The 9,216-nt window shown below is 44.7% G+C and overlaps 1 pseudogene; it reads right to left on the bottom strand.

Annotated features, from left to right (window-relative positions):
- Positions 1 to 773: 773 nt before the first annotated feature.
- Positions 774 to 8,231, bottom strand: LOC139176994 (cationic amino acid transporter 3-like; annotated as a pseudogene).
- Between the last annotated feature and the right edge of the window lie 985 nt (positions 8,232 to 9,216).

Here is a 9,216-nt window from a genome sequence, read left to right as displayed (position 1 = left end):
ACTGACTTGGATGTAAGAGCACAGAGGGTACCAACAGCCACAAAACATCTGGCAGGGCCCCAGCCAACATGGAGAAAAGCCTGAGGAAAGGGACTCTCAGGATGAATTTGGTATTAGGGCTCCATGAGGGTGAGTGCTGCCCAGACACCAAAATAAGCCAAAAAGCAGATGAAGATCATTATCATGATGCTGAAGGGGATACAATGCTGAGGATTCAGGGCTTCCCCCACTGTGAGGTGGGAGGAAGTATTGGGTCAGGAAAACACACTGAGGTGAAATCACAAAGTCAAATTTCCTCTTCTATGTCCAAAAGCTAGCTAACCTTCTCCCAACCCTTAAGCCCAAGGGCAGCCAAAACTGTGCCCAAATCCCTGATAAGACACACCATGACCATGTTACCTCTAGTGGCAATGGAATCAAAACCAAGAAACGCATATAAAGACATTGCTGCTCCTTGAAGAATCCCGTCAAAACCAAAGGGCACAAACCCTTCAGAACCAAGATCATCCAACCTATGGTGAGAGAAGGAATGAAGAAGAATGTGGGTGAGGTGAGTTCAGCCATCTCTATTGGACTCCTCCCTTAATACCACAAGTCCTGGGCTCCAAGACCCCTGACACCAGGATCCATCAGCCCAGGTGTCTTTAGTCCCCACCATGTTCCCAGCTCTGCACCATACCGCACAGGCATTACAATGGCCAAGAGAACCCTCCTAACCTAGAGGTGTCTGTGGATTCAGATGTGTTCCATTTGTAGTCCTATCCTGTGGGCTTCTAGATGTGTAGGTCTCCCTTAATGAAGCCAGAGAGGATGAGGAAACTGAGAAGCAAAATGTTGATGTCTGTGAACACTTTGTAAAACAGGGTCGACTCACAAGCTCTCAGAACCAGTACTCCTGTGGGAAAGATGGAATATGAGACACCCAAAATAACTAAATCCATAGACACAGAAGGCAGACCAGTGGTTGCCAGGGGCTGAGGGTTGTGGGGTTATGGCCAATGGACAGACAGTGTCTGCTCAGTGGGTGCGGGGTTTCCTTTTGGGGTGATGACCATGTTTGAAACTAGACAGAGGTAATGGTTACACACCATTGTGAATGTATTAAGTCCCACTGAGTCACACACTGTAAGATGGTTAATGTCTTACTGTGACAATAATCTCACAACATATACATCAACTAAATCATGGGTACTCCTTAAATTTGGACAGTGTTGTTTTTGTATCTCAGTAAAGCTGGGAAAAATGTTTAATTTTATGTGATGTTCAGTTCAGTTGCTCAGTCGTGTCCGACTCTTTGTGACCCCATGAACTGCAGCACACCAGGCCTCCTTGTCTATCACCAACTCCTGGAGCCTACCCAAACTCATGTTCATTGAGTCGGTGATGTTATCCAACCAATTCCTCTCATTTGAAAACACATCTTTGGTCTCAGTACCGAGAATAAACCAATAGATCTAAGTAAGTGAATCTCAGCTAGGAATGATTTCATCCCCCCAAGGGACATTTGGCAATGTCTTGAGGAATCATGATTTTCACAGTGTGGGTGGATGTCACTGATATCTAGTGAGTAAATGTCAGAGATGCTACCCAACATCCAACAATGATTTTTTTTAAACCTGAAATGCACACCTCTACAACTATGAACGATCCAGCCCAAATTGTCAGTAATGCCAAGAAAGGGAAATAACGGTCTCTCTCTTGCCTTCCTGTCTCTAATATCACAGATCTTTCTTTCTGGTCTTTTTTTTTTTTTTTTAATTTAAATTTATTTATTTTACTTGGAGGTTAATTACTTTACAACATTGTATTGGTTTTGCCATACATCAACATGAACCCACCACGGGTGTACATGTGCTCCACATCCTGAACCCCTCTTCCACCTCCCTCCCCGTACCATCCCTCTGGGTCATCCCAGTGCACCAGCCCCAAGCATCCTGTATCCTGCATCGAACCTGGACTGGCGATTCGTTTCTTATATATTATACATGTTTCAATGCCATTCTCCCAAATCTTCCCACCCTCTCCCTCTCCCACAGAGTCCAAAAGACTGTTCTATACCTCTGTGTTTCTTTTGCTGTCTTGCATACAGGGTTATCGTTACCATCTTTCTAAATTCCATATATATGCGCTAGTATACTGTATTGGTGTTTTTCTTTCTGGCTTACTTCACTCTGTATAATAGGCTCCAGTTTCATCCACCTCATTAGAACTGATTCAAATGTATTCTTTTTAATGGCTTAATCATCTACTGTTCTGCCACCCCAAGCCTTTCCCATCCCATCTCCCCCTCCACACCCCACTCTTCCCATCCTATCACTGTCTCACCTGTGAAGAACAGCACCAGGCCCAGGGCAAAAAAGTCTGGGTACATGGCCAGAAAAGAGGGAATATGGAGAGAAAGTTCCCTGTAATGCCTGGGAGAGTTGTTTCCCAATCAGGCTGTCAAAGTTGTAGCTCCAGGCCCTGGCTATACAGGTGGTAAGTGCAATGGCAGAAGAAGAACATTCATTGATAAACATAAATTGATTTCTAATGTGGAATATATTTTGGGGAGAGGGGAACCCAAACAAAATATTCTCAGAGTTTCTTTTCATGGGTTAGGGTGGAAAGACTCAGATGATTCACAAAATAGGTCAACTATTTAATATGCTAGGAGATCAATGTTATGCAAGAAAATATAACAGGAAGTTGGGACCAGGAGGGCTGGAAGGTGAGGACTGAAATTTTAAGTCCAGATGTAAAGGAAAATTCCATGAAGGTAACAGCTGAACAAAGACTTCAGTATAGTGAGGGGATGAGCCTGTGGGTCATGCCTCCCTCTTTCCCACTCCCTACAGCTCCCTTTCCTCTGGGTTCTCTGTCCATCATTTAAGGAAAGCAATATAAACCCGAGAACAATAAACTTGTGGGGTTTTTCTGCCACTATTATCCACTTAACCCCACAATGAAGGTCAATGAAAAAGTGCTCATGAATGAGTGAAGACCTAACCCCCACTTCCTAGAACCTGTTCTTAAGCCCTACACCTTTCCCCACCCCATCATCTCACTGATGACTAAGGACAGTATGAGGTTCCAGCCAGTGATGAAGGCACAGAGTTGTCCCATGGTTGATGTAGCTGTAGAGATACTCATAACCAGAGCCTGGTACCTGACCCCAAACTCTGCATAGTAGAGATCCCAGACAATACACAGGACAGGCTGGCCACCAAGAAGGAGATGACAGTCGTTGGTCCAGCTCTCACTCTGGCCACTGCACCAACCAGGATGTACATGCCAGCTCCCAGGGTTCTGCCCACACCCAAGACCACCAGATCAAGGGTGTTCAGATCGGCTCTAGGTCTCTCAACCTCTGCCCTGGTGTCCTGCATCCACATGCTGACCAGTTTTGGAACAAATTGATGAACATACTGATGCAGCATCCAGGACACAGTTGAGGAGGTTACGTTCTGCAGAAGAAACAAGACACAAAGCCATCAAGAGTGTCATCTCCCCTTGGCCCTGGGAATCCAATTTCACCCACCAATGGAGTGATGGGGAGGAGGAGGCAAAGTGATGCATTGGGCACATTCTCCATCTCTGAGCTTTGATTTATTTTTATTATTATTATTTTTTTGACCACATAGCATGTGGGATCTTAGTTCCCTGACCAGGGATCAAACCTGCATTCCTTGCAATGAAAGTGCAGAGTCTTAACCAGTGAACCACCAGGGAAGTCCCTGAGCTTTGATTTCTTAAACACAAAGACTTTTAATATGTTTCAAAGTTAATGGAAGTTTAAGAGGATTGAGGAAAGCAAAACATGCTGCATAAAAATGTGCCACATTGCTGAACTGGGCACACAAAAAAATTTTCAGATGGCAAATTTTATGCCCTGTGACATGTTACTAGTGAGTGTAAGTCACTCAGTTGTGTTTGATGTTTTGCGACCCCACAGACTGCAGCCCACCAGGCTCCTCAGTTCATAGGATTTCCCAGGCCAGAATACTGGAGTGGGTTGTCATTTCCTTCTCCAGAGGATCTTCCCAACCCAGGGATTGAATCCAGGCCTCTTGCATTGCAGACAGACTCTTTACTGCTGAGCCATCAGGGAAGCCCCAGTTGAAGTATTAGACACCTCCTCAAACCTTTGGTGGTTCCTTTCAGCTGGGGCATTCTGTTCCATGGTGGTGGTATAATCTGGGGTTTTCTCTCTTTGTGTCAGTACGCACTTTCCACTCTTCCTGCTCCCTCTTGTGGGAGAATTCTTCTTAAATGTTTAATTAATTAACTAATTGTTGGCTCTACTGGGTCTTCCTTGCTGCATGAAGGCTTTCTCTAGCTGCTGCAAGCAAGAGCTACTCTAGTTGCAGTTCACGAGCTTCTCACTGAAAATAGATGCCTAGTTTGTTGTTTGATGATTGAAATGTAGTTGGTTTATAATATCATAATAGTTTCAGGTGGACAGCATGGTGATTTAGTATTTTTATAGATACTGTGTGGTATCATGAAATGTTCCTTTGGTATCTCTAATTTTCTTGAAGAGATCTCTATATTTCCCATTCTATTGTTTTCCTCTATGTCTTTGCATTGATAGCTGAGGAAGGCTTTCTTATCTCTCCTTGCTATTCTTCGGAACTCTGCATTCAGATGGGTATATCTCTCCTTTTCTCCTTTGCTTTTCACGTCTCTTCTTTTCATAGCTATTTGTAAGGCCTCCTCAGACAGCCATTTTGCCTTTTTGCATTTCTTTTTCTTGGGGATGGTCTTGATCCCTGTCTCCTGTACAATGTCATGAACCTTCATCCATAGTTCATCAGGCACTCTGTCTATCAGTTCTAATACCTTGAATCTATTTCTCACTTCCACTATATAATTGTAAGGGATTAATTTAGGTCATACCTGAATGGTCTAGTGGTTTTTCCCTACTTTCTTCAATTTCAGTCTAAATTTGGCAATAAGGAGTTCATGATCTGAGCCACAGTCAGTTCCCAGTCTTGCTTTTGCTGACTGTATAGAGCTTCTCCATCTTTGGCTGCAAAGAATATAATCAATCTGATTTTGGTGTTGGTTATCTGGTGATGTCCATGTGGAGTCTTCACTTGTGTTGTTGGGAAATGGTGTTTGCTATGACCAGCAGTGAGTTCTCTTGGCAAAACTCTATTAGCTTTTGCCCTGCTTCATTCTGTACTCCAAGGCCAAATTTGCCTGTTACTCCAGGTGTTTCTTGACTTCCTACTTTTGCATTCCAGTCCCCTATAATGAAAAGGACATCTTTTTTGCGTGTTATTTCTAAAAGGCCTGTAGACTTCATAGAACCTTTCGACTTCAGCTTTTTCAGCATTACTGGTCGGGGCATAGAGTTGGATTACTATGATATGGAATGGTTTGCCTTGGAAATGAGCAGAGATCATTCTGTCGTTTTTGAAATTTCACCCAAGTACTGCATTTCGGACTCTTGTTGACTATGATGGCTACTTCATTTCTTCTAAGGGATTCTTGCCCACAGTAGTAGATATAATGGTTACCTGAGTTAAATTCACCCATTCCAGTCCATTTTAGTTCGCTGGTTCCTAAAATGTCGATGTTCACTCTTGCCATCTCCTGTTTGACGACTTCCAATTTGCCTTGATTCATGGACCTAACATTCCAGGTTCCTGTGCAATATTGCTGTTTACAGCATCGGATCTTGCTTCTATCACCAGTCACATCCACAACTGGGTGTTGTTTTTGCTTTGGCTCTGTCCCTTCATTCTTTCTGGATTTATTTATCCACTGATCTCCTGACCCGGGGAGTTCATCTTTCAGTGTCTTATCTTTTTGCCTTTTCATACTGTTTATGGTTTTTTTTTAAAAAATTATTTATTTTAGTTGGAGGCTAATTACTTTTTAATATTGCAGTGGTTTTTGCCATACACTGATATGAATCAGCCATGGGTTTACATGTTTTCCCTATCCTGAACTCCCCTCCTCACTCCCTCCCCATCTCATCCCTCTGGGTCATCCCAGTGCACCAGCCTGGAGCACCCTGTCTCATGCATCAAACTTGGACTGGCGATCTGTTTCACATATGATAATATATATGTTTCAATGCTATTCTCTCAGATCATCCCACCCTCGCCTTCTCCCACAGAGTCCAAAAGACTGTTTTATACATCTGTGTCTCTTTTGCTGTCTCACATATAGGGTTATCATTATCATCTTTCTAAATTCCAGAAAGTGAAGAGGAACTCAAAAGCCTCTTGATGAAAGTGAAAGTGGAGAGTGAAAAAGTTGGCTTAAAGCTCAACATTCAGAAAACGAAGATCATGGCATCCGGTCCCATCACTTCATGGGAAATAGATGGGGAAACAGTGTAAACAGTGTCAGACTTTATTTTTTTGGGCTCCAAAATCACTGCAGATGGTGACTGCAGCCATGAAATTAAAAGACGCTTACTCCTTGGAAGGAAAGTTATGAACAACCTAGATAGCATATTCAAAAGCAGAGACAAAGGTCTGTCTAGTCAAGGCTATGGTTTTTCCTGTGGTCATGTATGGATGTGAGAGTTGGACTGTTAACTAGGCTGAGCGCCAAGGAATTGATGCTTTTGAACTGTGGTGTTGGAGAAGACTCTTGAGAGTCCCTTGGACTGCAAGGAGATCCAACCAGTCCATTCTGAAAGAGGTCAGCCCTGGGATTTCTTTGAAAGGAATGATGCTAAAGCTGAAACTCCAGTACTTTGGCCACCTCATGCGAAGAGTTGACTCATTGGAAAAGACTCTGATGCTGGGAGGGATTGGGGGCAGGAAGAGAAGGGGACGACAGAGGATGAGATGGCTGGATGTCATCACTGACTTGATGGACGTGAGTCTGTGTGAACTCCGGGAGTTGGTGATGGACAGGGAGGCCTAGCATGCTGCGATTAATGGGGTCGCAAAGAGTCGAACACGACTGAGCAACTGAAATGAACTGAACACCTATGAATGATCAATCCCCAACAGTCAGAGGTACCAACAATGGAAATGTCTTGCCTTCTTGTCTTTCATATCACAGACCCTATTTTCCAGTCCTCATTCTCCATCATTTTGCCACCCCAAGCCTTTCTCACCTCAGCTTCTGCTCTGCACCCCACTCTTCCCATCCCATCACCCCCTCTCACCTGTGAGCAGCAACACCAGGCCAGGGCGACAAAGTCTGCATAGGTGGGCAGGAAGTAGGGCACATGCAGAGAGAGAGTTCCCTGTAACCCCTGAGAAATGTGGTTCCCCTCAGGCTGTCCAAGACAGAGCTCCAGCCCTGGGCTATACAGGCGGTGCCTGCAGTTGCAGAAGAAGGAACATTCACTGACAAACATAAACCAATTCCTAGTATGGGCCATGGGCTATATTTTGTTTTGGAGGAACCCAAACAAAATACCTGACCTCAAAGAGTTTCTTTTCATGAGTTGGCATGGGAAGACCCAGACGATTCACAAAATAAATCAACTATTTAATATGCTAGGAGGAGATTAATGTTATGTAAGAAAATGTAACAAGAAGTTGGGACCAGGAGGGCTGGAAGGTGTGGATTGAAATTTGAAAGCTGGATGTAAAGGAAAATTCCATGAAAGAAACAGTTGAGCAGAGACTTCAGTATGGTGAGGGGATGAGCCCGTGGGTCATGCCTCCCTCTTGGCCACTGCCTAGAGTCCCCTTTCCTTGTGGGCTCTTGGACCATCATTTAAGGAAAGCAGGGGAGAGCTGAGAACAATGAAGTTGTGGAGTTTTCCTGCCACTATTATCAACTTCCCTTTATAAGGTGGATAATCAAATTCTCATGAAAGAGTGAAGACCTAAACCCCACCACCTAGAACCTGATCTTAAGCCCCACACTCTCCTCCGATCCATCCTCTCACCGATGACCAAGGACAGGATGAGGTTCCAGCCAGTGATGAAGGCACAGAGTTGTCCCATGGTAATGTAGCTGTAGAGATATGCAGAACTGGAGCCTGGTACCCGGGCCCCAAACTCTGCATAGCAGAGCCCAGATAACACACAGGACAGGCCGGCCACCAGGAAGCAGATGACAGTCGCTGGTCCAGCTCTCACTTTGGCCACTGCACCAACCAGGATGTACACACCAGCTCCCAGGGTTCTTCCCGCACCCAGGGCCACCAGGTTGAGGGTGTTCAGATGAGCTTCGGGACTCTCAGACTCTGCTCTGGCCTCCAGCGGCCGCCTGTGGACTAGCTTCTGACTAAATTGGCGAACATACTGATGCAGCATCCTAGACATAGCTGACAGGTTACAATCTGCTGAGAAAGTAAGACACAAAGCCATCAAGAAGGTCCATCTGCCACTGGCCCTGGGTGTCCAATTCCACAGAGCAATGGAGTGATTAGGAGCAGTTGGTCAAAAGATACATTGAGCAAGTCTTCCGTGTCTGAGCTTTGGATTGTTAAACTCAGGGAAGACTTTTAATATGTTTCAAAGTTACTGGAAGTGTAAGAGGATTGAGGAGAAGAAAACATGTTGCATCAAAATGTGCCACAGTACTGAACTGGACGCTTAAAATATTTTAAGATGGCAAATTTTATGCTCTGTGATATTTACTTCTGTTTTCCTAAATTGTTGCCATGGTAAATAATAGAGCCAACTTCACAGAGTTGCTTCACAGAGGGTTGTAGCAAACCTCATGGTAACTTAGTATAAATCACCATACAGTCATCTCTACAGTCACCAAAACCTGAGGATTGTCAAGTCATTTATGTCGTCCCTGTATCCACAGAGGAGGAACCCACAGATATGGAGGGTCAACAGTATACAGGAGACTGACATCAATATTCACATTACAAACTCTGTATAAGGGGGATTTTCACTATTGTTTGAGCACCAGTCAAAAAAGAGTCACAGCCTGCAGACTTGATTTAACCCCCCAAATCCCACCTCTTCTCACACAAACACAGACAGGTCCCAGCTCCTGTTTTCATCTAGAAAATGGGGCTGTCCACCCTCAGGCTGGAACTGGGCTGACCCCTGCACTCTGGGGTTGCAGAGGTCTCTTTGGGAGGATATGAACTCAGCTCCCAGTCTCCTACAGAAGAGGGTGATCCGAGACTTACTGGATCCTTGAAGCAGAGCCTGGAGCACTGCGTCAGTCAGCGATCCTGAGGTTAAGCCATGCAGGGCTGGAGCTGAGACATCTCCAAGAACCGAAGCAGGGAGTCCTGAGCACAGAAGACAGTCCTTACCCCTGGGTTGTTGGGGTGGAGATGGGGTT

This window comes from Bos indicus, chromosome 18 (assembly GCF_029378745.1).
Source record: "Bos indicus isolate NIAB-ARS_2022 breed Sahiwal x Tharparkar chromosome 18, NIAB-ARS_B.indTharparkar_mat_pri_1.0, whole genome shotgun sequence".
NCBI lineage: Eukaryota > Metazoa > Chordata > Mammalia > Artiodactyla > Bovidae > Bos > Bos indicus.
This window is presented reverse-complemented; position numbering and strand designations above follow the sequence as displayed.